This window comes from Octopus bimaculoides, chromosome 27 (assembly GCF_046866305.1).
Source record: "Octopus bimaculoides isolate indiv1 chromosome 27, ASM4686630v1, whole genome shotgun sequence".
Classification (NCBI taxonomy): Eukaryota; Metazoa; Mollusca; class Cephalopoda; order Octopoda; family Octopodidae; genus Octopus; species Octopus bimaculoides.
The window spans coordinates 19,211,765-19,225,217 of NC_142954.1; the positions used below are offsets into that span (position 1 = coordinate 19,211,765).

The window sequence follows — 13,453 nt, forward strand, 5'->3', positions numbered from 1 at the left end:
GTTTAAGGATGTTGAGCAAAACACCCATGTTTCCAAAGGTGAATTATTCAAACCCCAAAGAATTCCTCTCAACACATGGCTATGATGCTCCCCCACTACTTCTGCTCATGATCACAGATGCACATATCCTCAGCTACTTAGGGACATACTCAACTGATTAATGTCAAACAAGTGACAAGCAGATCTGTGGTATTGAGCAGAATATTTGCTGTATTTTATACCAAGACAAAACAGTGTCCATGATAACACTTCCAATTCTTTAAGATCAGAAGCCATGAGAGCCACTGTCTGGGGCATTTATTATTATTATTATTATTAAAGTGGTTAGCAGACAGAATCATTAGCACATTGGGCAAAATTCTCTTCTTGGGGTTGATAAATTAAGTACCAGTGAAACACTGGGGTCAATGTAATCGACTAGTCCCCTGCCCCCAAATTTCAGGCCTATTGCTTTTAGTAGAAAGGATTACTATTATCATTATTAAGGTGGACAACTGCCAGAATCATTAATGATATTTCTGCTTCAGCAACTCGGCACTGAATCTGTGTGAAATGTAATGGAAAATAGGTCAGTTTCAAAACATTGATGTCCAGGTGAGAAAAGCAAGGTTTGAAGGGAATAATAATCATTTCCTTTGATTTCTAGATAGAAGCAGATAGGAAAATAACACTGACCAAAGACAAAAAAAAAAAGATTAAAATTTTGTTGCATAGGCAATGTGGTAAGAAGCTTGCTTTCCGACTATGTGGTTCCAGGTTGTCCCACTGTGTGACACCTTGGGCAAGTGACTTCTGCTATGGCCTCAGGCCGACCAAAGCCTTGTGAGTGGATTTGGTACACGGAAACTGAAAGAAGCCCATTGTATATATACATATACATGTATATATCTAATGTGTATGTCTTTGTGTCTGTTTGTCCCTCACCATCACTACTTGATAACTGGTGTTAGTGTATTTACATCCCTGTAACTTAGTACAAGGCTTTAAAAAAAATAAATCCTAGGGTCAATTTCTTCAACTAAAAAACTCTTATAGGCGGCGCTCCAGAATGGCTACAACCAAATGACTGAAACAGGTAAGAGAATTTTGTAATTCTGGAGAATACTGTAAATCCTCGAGTATAATCCGCATTTTTCCCCCCAAAATTTAAAGGTCCAAATCCCTAGTGCTTACTATATACGAGGTTAAAAATTAAAAATATTTCCTAAGCAATGTCCGAGTCTCTATTTGCTGTCCGGCAATGTTTATTCAGACGCATTTTGTGATGTTGGGTGTGAAAATACCTTAAGCTAAGCCTGAAAGCAATGAAGTCATAAAAGAATCATCCATAACTTGCAGTAAGCAACATTTATTAAAATAAATAGTTCATCCTGCTGTTTGTATTGACCGTTTGCATCATTACCGTGATGTTGTATGTCGTCTGCACTGGATGGTACTCAGGATGACGTTGTATGGAAAGATGAAATAAATGAAAGTGAATCTTCTGATGTTGACTATGAATCTGACAATGACAGATTTACACTACAATGATGCTGACACGTTTACGGAGGAACAAATGGAACAGTTATTCGATGCTGAATTGGAAGGATTTGAATAAATGTTTTTGCTTTTGTAACTGATAGTGATAAATATGTGAAAGGCAATTCACTTAATATTTATTGTTCACTGACGTTATTACTGTTATTTCTTTATTTTCTGCAAACAAAGTGCACAAATAAGCTACATGTTTGCATTGTTATATATGCAATAATAATAAAAGACTTTACTGTATATATGTTTACAAACCAAGGACGTTATATAGACCTCCTTGACTCAAGTTAGAGAATGGGTGTGTATTATACACAAGGTTTAGGTTTTTCAGAGGTACAGCCCCCTAAAAATCCCCTGCGTATTATACTCGAGGATTTACAGTATGTAGTGGAAAGTGAGTTTGATCTTTGGTAATTATGCACAGTGGCAGCTTCGAAAACATTCAAGTGTAGTTGACCTCGAAGGATTTTAGTCAAAGATCGTCCCCAGTATTTGCGGTTTTTTCTTTTTTATACAAGAAACAAGTTGGGATCTTATTGAGTCAGTTTCAAAGATGCAAAAAAAAAAAATAAATAAATTTTGTTACATGGTGTTAAGGAGGTAAGCTAGCAGAATGGTTAGCAGACCAGAGAAAATGCTTTACACTTACACTTCAAATTCTGCCATGATCTACTTTACCTTTCATGGTTGATGAAATCAGTACCAATGACCCCTTAACTTTCAGTTTAAGGTCTTGTGCCTATAGTAAAAACAAATTTGGGTGACGAGGTGCCAGAATTGTTCATTGGACAAAGTGCTTAGCAGCATTTCCTCCAGCTTCTGTGTTCTGAGTTCAAATTAAACCAAGATTGATTTTTGCCTGCCAGCTTTTTGGGTTTCATAAAAAGTGTACCTCGAAGGAATTTAGTTGACCTCGAAGGATTTTAGTCAAAGATCGTCCCCAGTATTTGCGGTTTTTTCTTTTTTATACAAGAAACAAGTTGGGATCTTATTGAGTCAGTTTCAAAGATGCAAAAAAAAAAATAAATAAATTTTGTTACATGGTGTTAAGGAGGTAAGCTAGCAGAATGGTTAGCAGACCAGAGAAAATGCTTTACACTTACACTTCAAATTCTGCCATGATCTACTTTACCTTTCATGGTTGATGAAATCAGTACCAATGACCCCTTAACTTTCAGTTTAAGGTCTTGTGCCTATAGTAAAAACAAATTTGGGTGACGAGGTGCCAGAATTGTTCATTGGACAAAGTGCTTAGCAGCATTTCCTCCAGCTTCTGTGTTCTGAGTTCAAATTAAACCAAGATTGATTTTTGCCTGCCAGCTTTTTGGGTTTCATAAAAAGTGTACCAGTTACCTTTGCTGTGTCCAAGTAAGGTAATATTTCCCCCTGGCCAGGTATGTTTACGCAGAAAGCTAGAAACAAACAACATTGCTTGCATAACAATCACATTTGTTAACAACCATCACATGAAATCAAGGCAAGGAGACAGTAAAACACATACACACTTATGGAGTGGCTGTGTGGTAAGTAGCTTGCTTACCAACTGCATGGTTCTGGGTTCAGTCCCACTGCGTGGCACCTTGGGTGTCTTCTGCTATAGCCTCGGGCTGACCAAGGCTTTGTGAGTGGATTTGGTAGACAGAAACTGAAAGAAGCCTGTCGTATCATCATCATCATCATCGTTAAACGTCCGCTTTCCATGCAAGCATGGGTTGGACGATTTGACTGAGGACTGGTGAAACCGGATGGCAACACCAGGCTCCAGTCTAATTTGGCAGTGTTTCTACAGCTGGATGCCCTTCCTAACGCCAACCACTCAGAGAGTGTAGTGGGTGCTTTTACGTGTCACCCGCACGAAAACGGCCACGCTCGAAATGGTGTCTTATGTGCCACCCGCACAAGCCAGTCCAGGGGCACTGGCAACGATCTCGTTCGAAAATACTACGGGAGCCAGTCAGGCGGTACTGGCAACGGCCTATATATATATATATATATATATATATATATATATATATATATGTATGTTTGTGTTTGTCCCCCCCCAACATCACTTGACAACCGATGCTGGTGTGGTTACATCCCTGTAACTTAGCGGTTCGGCAAAAGAAACCGATAGAATAAGTACTAGGCTTACAAAGAATAAGTCCTGGGTCGATTTGCTTGACTAAAGGCAGTGCTCCAGCATGGCTGCAGTAAAATGACTGAAACAAGTAAAAGTGTAAAGAGTATATATGTGCGTGTGTGTGGTAAGAAGCTTGCTTCTCAACCACATGATTTTGGGTTCAGTCCCACTGCGTGAAAACTTGGGCAAGTGTTTTCTACTATAGCCTTGTGTCAACCAAATTCTTGTGAGTGGATTTGGTAGATGGAAACTGAAAGAAGCCCATCATATATGTGTGTGTGTGTCTGTGTTTGTCCCTCACCACTGCTTGTCAACTGGTGTTGGTGTGTTTACATACTCGTAACTTAGCAGTTTGGCAAAAGAGGCCGATAGAATAAGTACCAGGTTTGAAAAAAATAAGCCCTGTGTTCGATTTGTTCAACTAAAAAACAACCCATCAAAGCGATGCTCCAGCATGGCTACAGTCAAATGGCTGATAAAAGTAAAAGAATATATATATATATGACAGGCTTTGTTCAGCTTCTGTCTTCCAAATCCAGTCATAAAGCTTTGGCCAGCTAAGGGCTATAATAGAAGACAACTTGCCCAAAGTGCCATGCAGTGGGATTGAACCTGGAACCATATGGTTGGGAGGCAAACTTCTTACCACACAGCCACACATTTGAAAGAATTTATCTAGGCACACATATGGCTGTGTGGTAAAAAGCTTGTTTCCCATCCACATGCTTCCAGGTTCAGTCCCTCTGCATGGCACCTTGGGCAAGTGTCTTCAACTATAGCCTGAAGCTGACCAAAACCTTCTGAGTGGATTTGGTAGACGGAAAGTGATGTCCCTAATATATATATATATATATATATATACATATACATATACATATATATATATATATATATATGTATATATATATATATATATATATATATATAGATATATATATAGATATATATAGATATATATAGATATATATATATATATATATATATAGATATATAGATATATATAGATATATAGATATATATAGATATATATAGATATATATATAGATATATATATAGATATATATATATATATATATATAGATATATATATATATATATATATATATATATATAGATATATATATATATATAGATATATATATATATATATATATATATATATATATATATATATATATATATATATATATAGTTTTAGGGAAAATTGATTTGAATTGAGTTTTTACCTGTAATTTTGGATTTTGTCCCTAATATTATTATTATTATATATATATATACGACGGTCTTCTTTAAGTTTCCGTCTGCCAAGTCCACTCGCAAGGCTTTGGTCGGCCCGAGGCTATAGTATAAATATGTATGTATATATGTATGTGTATATATCTATACATACATACATACCTACATACACGTTCCTGTTTGTGTGTGTGCATATATGTGGTAATATGTGAATTGCGTGTGTGCAAATCTATATTTTTTAACGGCGCGGGGGAGATAAATCGTGAAACCTGTGAGGAGGGTTTCATTTTTACCACATAGAATTGTGCTGGAAATGGAAGTGAAAGTCTGCTTAAATCCAGTGATTCTAGCCTATGCTAGAAATAACAGCTAAAGGTCTGCTACACAGAAATGTTAAGACGACTTATCTGTTGCATACGATTTTTTCTTCGCTTTAATTCCCGACAGAAGCAAAAATAAGGAATACACAAGACACGCACAGTTAAATATAGAAGTGTAAAATATATTTTTTACATAATCTCCATAATTAAACATGATATTTAATGGAATAGTTTCCCGATTGAACTTTTTTAATTACATATATATATATATATATATGTGTCCCACGTTTTAGGCTATGGAGATTCCGATTCTGAAAAAAAAATTGTTTGAAAAATCTCGGGTCAGTTCCACTGCGTGGCACCTTGGGCAAGTGTCTTCTACTATAGCCTCGGGCCGACCAAGGCCTTGGGAGTGGATTTGGTAGACGGAAACTGAAAGAAGCCCGTCGTATATATGTATATATATATATATATATATATATATATATATATATATATACTTGTGTATATAAGATTGACCAATATATATATATATATATATATATAACAATGAAAAGGATAAAGGTTTATTAATTTATCTCCCTTGCGCCGTTGAAGGGTATAGATTTGCACACACGCAATTGCCATAGGTTCAGATTACACATACTCCGTCTCCGCCGTTTGTGTGCGTGTGTGCACATATGACCAGATATGGCAATTGCGTGTGTGCACATATGACCAGATATGGCAATTGCGTGTGTGCACATATGACCAGATATGGCAATTGCGTGTGTGCAGGTCTGTGTTTTTTAGCGGCGCAGGGGAGATAAATCGTGGGGCGTGTGTGTGTGTGTGGGGGGGGGGTTCATTCTTGCCACTTGGAATTGTGCTGGAAATGGAGGTGGATGTCTGCTTGGATCCAGTGATTCTTCTTTGTGTTGGTCCGTTCCGGCCTTCGGGGCTGTGTCCCCCCTCCACCACACTTTTGTTTTTGAGGCTCAGACGGGTTGGACTCGTTTGTTTTGCTGGAAAACCACACAATAATGGCGGAGACGGACCATATGTAATCTGAACCTTTCCCCCCTTGTTTTTGTTTTGTTTTTTACGGAATCCCACGTTTTAGGCTATGGAGATTCCGATTCTGAAAAAAAATTGTTTGAAAAATCTCGGTTCAGTTCCACTGCGTGGCACCTTCGGCAAGTGTCTTCTACTATAGCCTCAGGCCGACCAAAGCCTTGTGAGTGGATTTGGTAGACGGAAACTGAAAGAAGCCCGTCGTATATATGTGTATATATATATATATATATATATATATATATATATATATATATATATATACTTGTGTATATAAGATTGACCAGTGACCGGTCTGTCAAAATGCTAGAAGAAGCTCACTTAAAAAAATTCTCCAATACGGATTCACCGTAGCAAAAACAGGCGGGCTAGACCAGTGAAAATTGTACATACCTCGATTATCTGCAGACTATAGTTTCAAAATCAACACTTTCAAAATAAAAGTGTCTATTTTTCTTCCGTACAGATTGCCGATATTTTAACAATCGAACAGAATCTCGTGCTAGTTGTCTTCAACTAGTGAAAGTGTGCACGTGATTCTATCCATTATAAAGATTAAAATTCAAAAGTCTTAGTTTTGGCGCGCTGAATCCGGAAAATATCTCTGCAGAAAATAATTTCTGCTTTGAATTTACCAACTTTGAGAAATGTGATTATGGTTAATTAACATAATATGGTAAAAATTCGATATTAATTAATATCAATTTAATACCAGGAAACTAGCACATTAAAAGAATCAGAAGGTTCTTGAAAAATTTTTGGGAGATCCTAAAAAGATTATAGTACTTGTGTATATAAGATTGACCAGTGACCGGTCTGTCAAAATGCTAGAAGAAGCTCACTTTAAAAAATTCTGAAATACGGATTCAGCGGAGCAAAAACCGGCGGGCTAGACCAGTGAAAATTGTACATACCTCGAATTTTGGAAGTATTGATTTTGAAACTATAGTCTGCAGATAATCGAGGTATGTACAATTTTCACTGGTCTAGCCCGCCGGTTTTTGCTCCGCTGAATCCGTATTTGAGAATTTTTTTAAGTGAGCTTCTTCTAGCATTTTGACAGACCGGTCACTGGTCAATGTTATATACACAAGTACTAAAATCTTTTTAGGATCTCGAAAAATTTTTTCAAGAACCTTCTGATTCTTTTAATGTGCTAGTTTCCTGGTATTAAATTGATACCGCTTGAGAACCGATGCTTGTGTGTTTACGTCCCCGTAACGTAGGGATTCGGCAAAAAGAGACCGATAGAATAAGTACTAGCCTTACAAAGAATTTGGGATCGATTTGCTCGACTGGGGGCGGTGCTCCAGCATGGCCGCAGTCAAAATGGCTGAAACGCGTAAAAGAGTATAAATGTAATTATTTGCGTGGGTTTTCTAGTAAAACAAACGAGTCTGGCCCATCTGAGCTTCAAGTGTGGTGGGGTGGGGTGGGGGGGACATAGCTCTGAGGGCCAGAACGGATTAGTACAAAGAAGGATCACTGGATTTAGGCAGACTTTTACTTCTATTTCTGGCACAGTTTTGTGTGGTAAAGGTGAAACCCTTTTCGCGGGTTTCACGATTTATCTCCCTTGCGCCGTTGAAGGATATAGATTTGCACACACGCAATTACCATAGGTTCAGATTACACATACTCCGTCTCCGCCGTTTGTGTGCGTGTGTGCACATATGACCAGATATGGCAATTGCGTGTGTGCAGGTCTGTGTTTTTTGGCGGCGCAGGGGAGATGAATCGTGGGGCCTGAGGGTGGTGGGGGGGTTCAATTTTGACACGTGGAATTGTGCTGGAAATGGAGGTGGGGGTCTGCTTGGATCCAGTGATTCTTCTTTGTGTTGGTCCGTTCTGGCCTTCGGGGCTGTGAGATCTATTTTTAAACGGGGGCCACATTTTTCATTAATGTTTTACGTAGTGTTTTTGGTACCGAAAGACTTTCAAACTTCGTATACTTATCTATTTTGTTATAGAACAGAAAAATATTTTTGTATTCGAATTTATTTCATGTAAAAAATTGTCTTATTTCGATAATTTCAACCAATCACTGACAAGTATTCAGTCGTTTATATTTACTCCTTTGGCTGATTAAGCGATGTAAAGCGTATTTAATCTCCATACCTTCGTTTTATTTGCTTTTTTCATTTTAAATTTGCTTTAACCCTAACCCTAGGGTTAGGGTTAATTGTTTCAGAATCGTTTGTTTATGTAGTCGGCACTTAATGTATATCGACTGAATGGACGTCAGTGATTGGTTGAAATTACAGAAATACGACAACTTTCACATGGAATAACTTATGGATTTCTTTTTTTTTAAAGAAGACTAAGAGAAAAAGATGTTTTATATGACACATTCTACCAGTGTTCCAAGTTTCAAAGTGTTTCGTTAATGAAAAATGTGGCCCCGTTTTAAAAAAGATCCGGGCTGTGTCCCCCCTCCATCACACTTTTGTTTTTGAGGCTCAGATGGGTTGGAATCGTTTGTTTTGCTAGAAAACCACACAATAATGGCGGAGACGGACTATATGTAATCTGAACCTTTCCCCCCTTGTTTATTTATTTTTTTTACGGAATCCCACGTTTTAGGCTATGGAGATTCCGATTCTGAAAAAAAAATTGTTTGAAAAATCTCGGTTCAGTCCCACTGCGTGGCACCTTGGGCAAGTGTCTTCTACTATAGCCTCAGGCCGACCAAAGCTTTGTGAATGGATTTGGTAGACGGAAACTTAAAGAAGCCCGTCGTATATATGTATATATATATATATATATATAAGTGTGTCGATAAGCCAGCTGGAGGAGATGTCCTCCTGGGGCTAAAAGCAACAGTAACATCCACCTCTAGGTGTCAGCCACATTTAAGTGGCAAATATACTTCACCTAGTCGTGCAGTTACTGTTAATACCTCGTTTAGAGATTTAACATTGCTATATATATATACATATATATATAACAATTAAAAGGGTTTATCAATTTATTAATAAATTAACAATTAATAATTTTTTACCAAGCCCTTATATTATGTTTATATATATATATATATATATATATATATATATACACGACATATATATATGTATGTGTGTATCTGTGTTTGTCCCCCCAGCATCGCTTGAGAACCGACGCTTGTGTGTTTACGTCCCCGTACCGTAGGGATTCGGCAAAAAGAGACCGATAGAATAAGTACTAGGCTTACAAAGAATAAGTCCTGGGGTCGATTTGCTCGACTAAAGGCGGTGCTCCAGCATGGCCGCAGTCAAAATGAGTGAAACGCGTAAAAGAGTATAAATGTAATTATTTGTGTGGGTTTTCTAGTGGAAGAAGCGAGTCTGGCCCATCTGAGCTTCAAAGGTGGGATATGGCTCTGAGGGCCGGAACGGATTGATACAGGGAGGGGTCGCTGGATTTGGGCAGACTTTTGCTTCTATTTCTAGCACAGTTTTGTGTGTTGGGGGTGGAGCCCTTTTCACAGGTTTCACGATTTGTCTCCCTTGCGCCGTTGAAAGGTGTAGATTTGCACACACGCAATTGCCATATTTGGCCATATGTGCACACACGCACACAAACGGCGGAGACGGACTATGTGTAATCTGAACCTATGTCAATTGCGTGTGTGCAAATCTATGTTTTTTGGCGGCGCAGGGGAGATGGATCGTGAGACCTGTGGGGGGTGGGTCATTTTTACCACATGGAATTGTGCTGGAGATGGAGGTGAGGGTCTGCTTGAGTCCAGGATAAGGAGTCCAGAGATAAGGAAACCATGATGATCCTCTGGAAGACATTCGTCCTCAGCTGCCTGGATTACTGCTCACAGCTGTGGTCACCCACCAGTCTGAAATTAACAGCAGACCTTGAAGCAATCCAGAGAAAATTCACAAAGAAGATTGTCTCTTTGCAACTGCTCAGCTTCTGGGAAAGGCTGAAACAGCTAAGACTCTACTCCCTGCAGAGAAGGCTGGAGAGGTATGCAGTAATATACATCTGGAAGATCCTGGAAGGAATTGTGCCAAATTTTGGCATTGAAGGCTACACCAATGCTAGAACGGGACGACACTGCATAGTGCCAAAGATCCCAGCAATGCCATCGCGCTTCAGGACCAGTTACTGCAACAGCTTGGGATTCAGGGGCCCACAGCTTTTTAATATTCTTCCAAAGAGCCTGAGGAATCTGCACAAAGTAGATGTAGGAATTTTAAAATCAAAGCTGGACGTCTTCCTATCGAGAGTCCCAGATGAACCTACCTCGCGGCAGGAGGTGCAAATGAGGGTTGCTAAATCAAACTCCATTCTTCACCAAGTGCCACATATTGTAAGAGGCTCCCTGTAATAACAGTGTAGCAACACGGTGGTGCATCAGCATGGCCGCAGCTTTAAGCTGAAACTATAAAACATATATATATATATATATATATATATATATATATATATATATATATATATGAATGGCTAGTGAGAGCTGTGCGAGCCATGTACAGAGATGCTGCCAGTAAGGTGAGGGTTGGAAATGAGTACAGCAATGAATTCCGGGTAGAGGTAGGGGTCCACCAAGGTTCCGTCCTCAGCCCCCTATTATTTACCATAGTCCTCCAGGCAATCACAGAGGAGTTCAAGACAGGTTGCCCCTGGGAGCTCCTCTATGCTGATGACCTTGCCCTAATTGCGGAGTCACTATCAGAACTAGAGGAGAAGTTTCAGGTGTGGAAGCAAGGTCTAGAATTGAAGGGCCTTAGAGTCAACCTAGCTAAAACCAAAATCCTAATAAGTAGGAAGGTAGATAAAACACAAACCCCTTCAGGTAGATGGCCCTGCTCAGTATGTAGAAAAGGAGTAGGTAGTAACTCTATAAGATGTACCCGGTGCAAGCTATGGACACATAAGAGGTGCAGCAACATCAAAGGCAGGTTAACTAGCAAGTTAGTTTTTGTTTGTGGCAGATGTTCAGGTGCAATAAAGACTGCAAACAAACAGGAAACAACTTCTATCTCATTCCAGGGTGAAAAACTAGAGGTAGTCGATAGCTTCCGCTATCTGGGCGACCAAGTTAGTAGTGGGGGTGGGTGCGCTGAAAGTGTAGCTGCTAGAATAAGAATAGCCTGGGCAAAGTTTAGAGAGCTCTTACCCCTGCTGGCGACAAAGGGACTCTCACTCAGAGTAAAAGGCAGACTGTATGACGCATGCGTACGAACAACCATGCTACATGGCAGTGAAACATGGGCTGTAACTGCTGAGGACATACGTAAGCTCGCAAGGAATGAAGCCAGTATGCTCCGTTGGATGTGTAATGTCAATGTGAATACCCGTCAGAGTGTAAGTATCTTGAGAGAAAAGCTGAACATTAGAAGCATCAGTTGTGGCGTGCAAGAGAGACGATTGCGCTGGTATGGACATGTGGTGAGAATGGAGGAGGATAGCTGCGTGAAAAAGTGCCACACCCTAACAGTTGAGGGAACCCGTGGAAGAGGTAGGCCCAGGAAGACCTGGGCTGAGGTGGTGAGGCAAGACCTTCGTACATTGGGCCTCACCGAGGCGATGACTACGGACCGAGACCTTTGGAAATGGGCTGTGCGTGAGAAGACCCGGCAAGCCAAGTAAGATCGTTGCCAGTGCCCCTGGACTGGTTCTTGTGCGGGTGGCACATGAGATGCACCATTTTGAGCGTGGCCGTTGCCAGTACCGCCTGACTGGCTCCTGTAGGATTTTCGAGCGAGATCGTTGCCAGTGCCCCTGGACTGGCTTGTGCGGGTGGCACATAAAAGACACCATTTCGAGCGTGGCCGTTTTCGTGCGGGTGACACGTAAAAGCACCCACTACACTCTCTGAGTGGTTGGCGTTAGGAAGGGCATCCAGCTGTAGAAACTCTGCCAAATCAGACTGGAGCCTGGTGTTGCCATCCGGTTTCACCAGTCCTCAGTCAAATCGTCCAACCCATGCTAGCATGGAAAGCGGACGTTAAACGATGATGATGATGATGATGATATATATATATAAAATATATATATATATATATATATATATATATATATATATATAAAATACATGGGCGACACATGAAATCTTTCGAGCGAGATCGTTGCCGGTGCCCCCGGACTGGCTCATGTGCGGGCGACACATGAAATCTTTTTGAGCGTGACCGTTGCCAGTGCCGCCTGACTGGCCTTCGTAGGGTTTTCGAGCGAGATCGTTGCCAGTGCCCCTGGACTGGCTTTTGTGCGGGTGGCACATAAAAGACACCATTTCGAGCGTGGCCATTGCCAGTACCGCCTGTCTGGCCTTCGTGCGGGTGACACGTAAAAGCACCCACTACACTCTCTGAGTGGTTGGCGTTAGAAACTCTGCCAAATTAGATTGGAGCCTGGTGTTGCCATCCGGTTTCACCAGTCCTCAGTCAAATCGTCCAACCCATGCTAGCATGGAAAGCGGACGTTAAACGATGATGATGATGATGATGATATATATATATATATATATACATATGTATGTATATATATGTATATATGTATGTATGTATATATATATATATATATGTATGTATATATATGTATATATGTATGTATGTATATATATATATATATATATATATATATATATATATATATATATATATATATATATATGTATGTATGTATGTGTATATATATATATATATATATATATATATATATATATATATATATATATATATATATATATATATATATATGTATGTATGTGTATATATATATATATATATATATATATATATATATATATATATATATATATATATATATATATATATATGTATGTATGTGTATATATATATATATATATATATATATATATATATATGTATATATATTTGTATATATATATGTATATATATATATATATATATATATATATATATATATATATATATACATGTATCTGTGTGTCTTTGTGTCTGTGTTTGTGCTCCACCACTACTCAACAACCAGTGTTGGTGCGTCTATGTCCCTGTAACTTAGCAGTTAAGCAAAAGAGATCGATAGAATAAATACCAGGACTTCTTTAAAAGAAGTCCTGAGTTTGATTTGTTTGACTAAAACCCTCCAAGATGGTGCTCTAGCATGGCCACAGTCAAATGGCTGAAGCAAGTGAAAAGATATAGTAAGCTTTACTGCCGGGAGCTCAGTAACAGATCTCAGTCACGACTAAAAGATTAAGAAAAAGGGGACA

General features: G+C 39.1%; 1 long non-coding RNA gene across 1 annotated transcript in view; it reads right to left on the reverse strand.

Moving 5' to 3' along the window:
• Nucleotides 1-6,832, reverse strand: part of LOC149130889 (uncharacterized) — a 38,292-nt gene extending 31,460 nt beyond the window's left edge. Inside the window, exon 1 of the long non-coding RNA XR_016238638.1 lies at nt 6,655-6,832. This is a non-coding gene — a long non-coding RNA (uncharacterized LOC149130889). The remainder of the gene's footprint in view (nt 1-6,654) is intronic.
• Between the last annotated feature and the right edge of the window lie 6,621 nt (nt 6,833-13,453).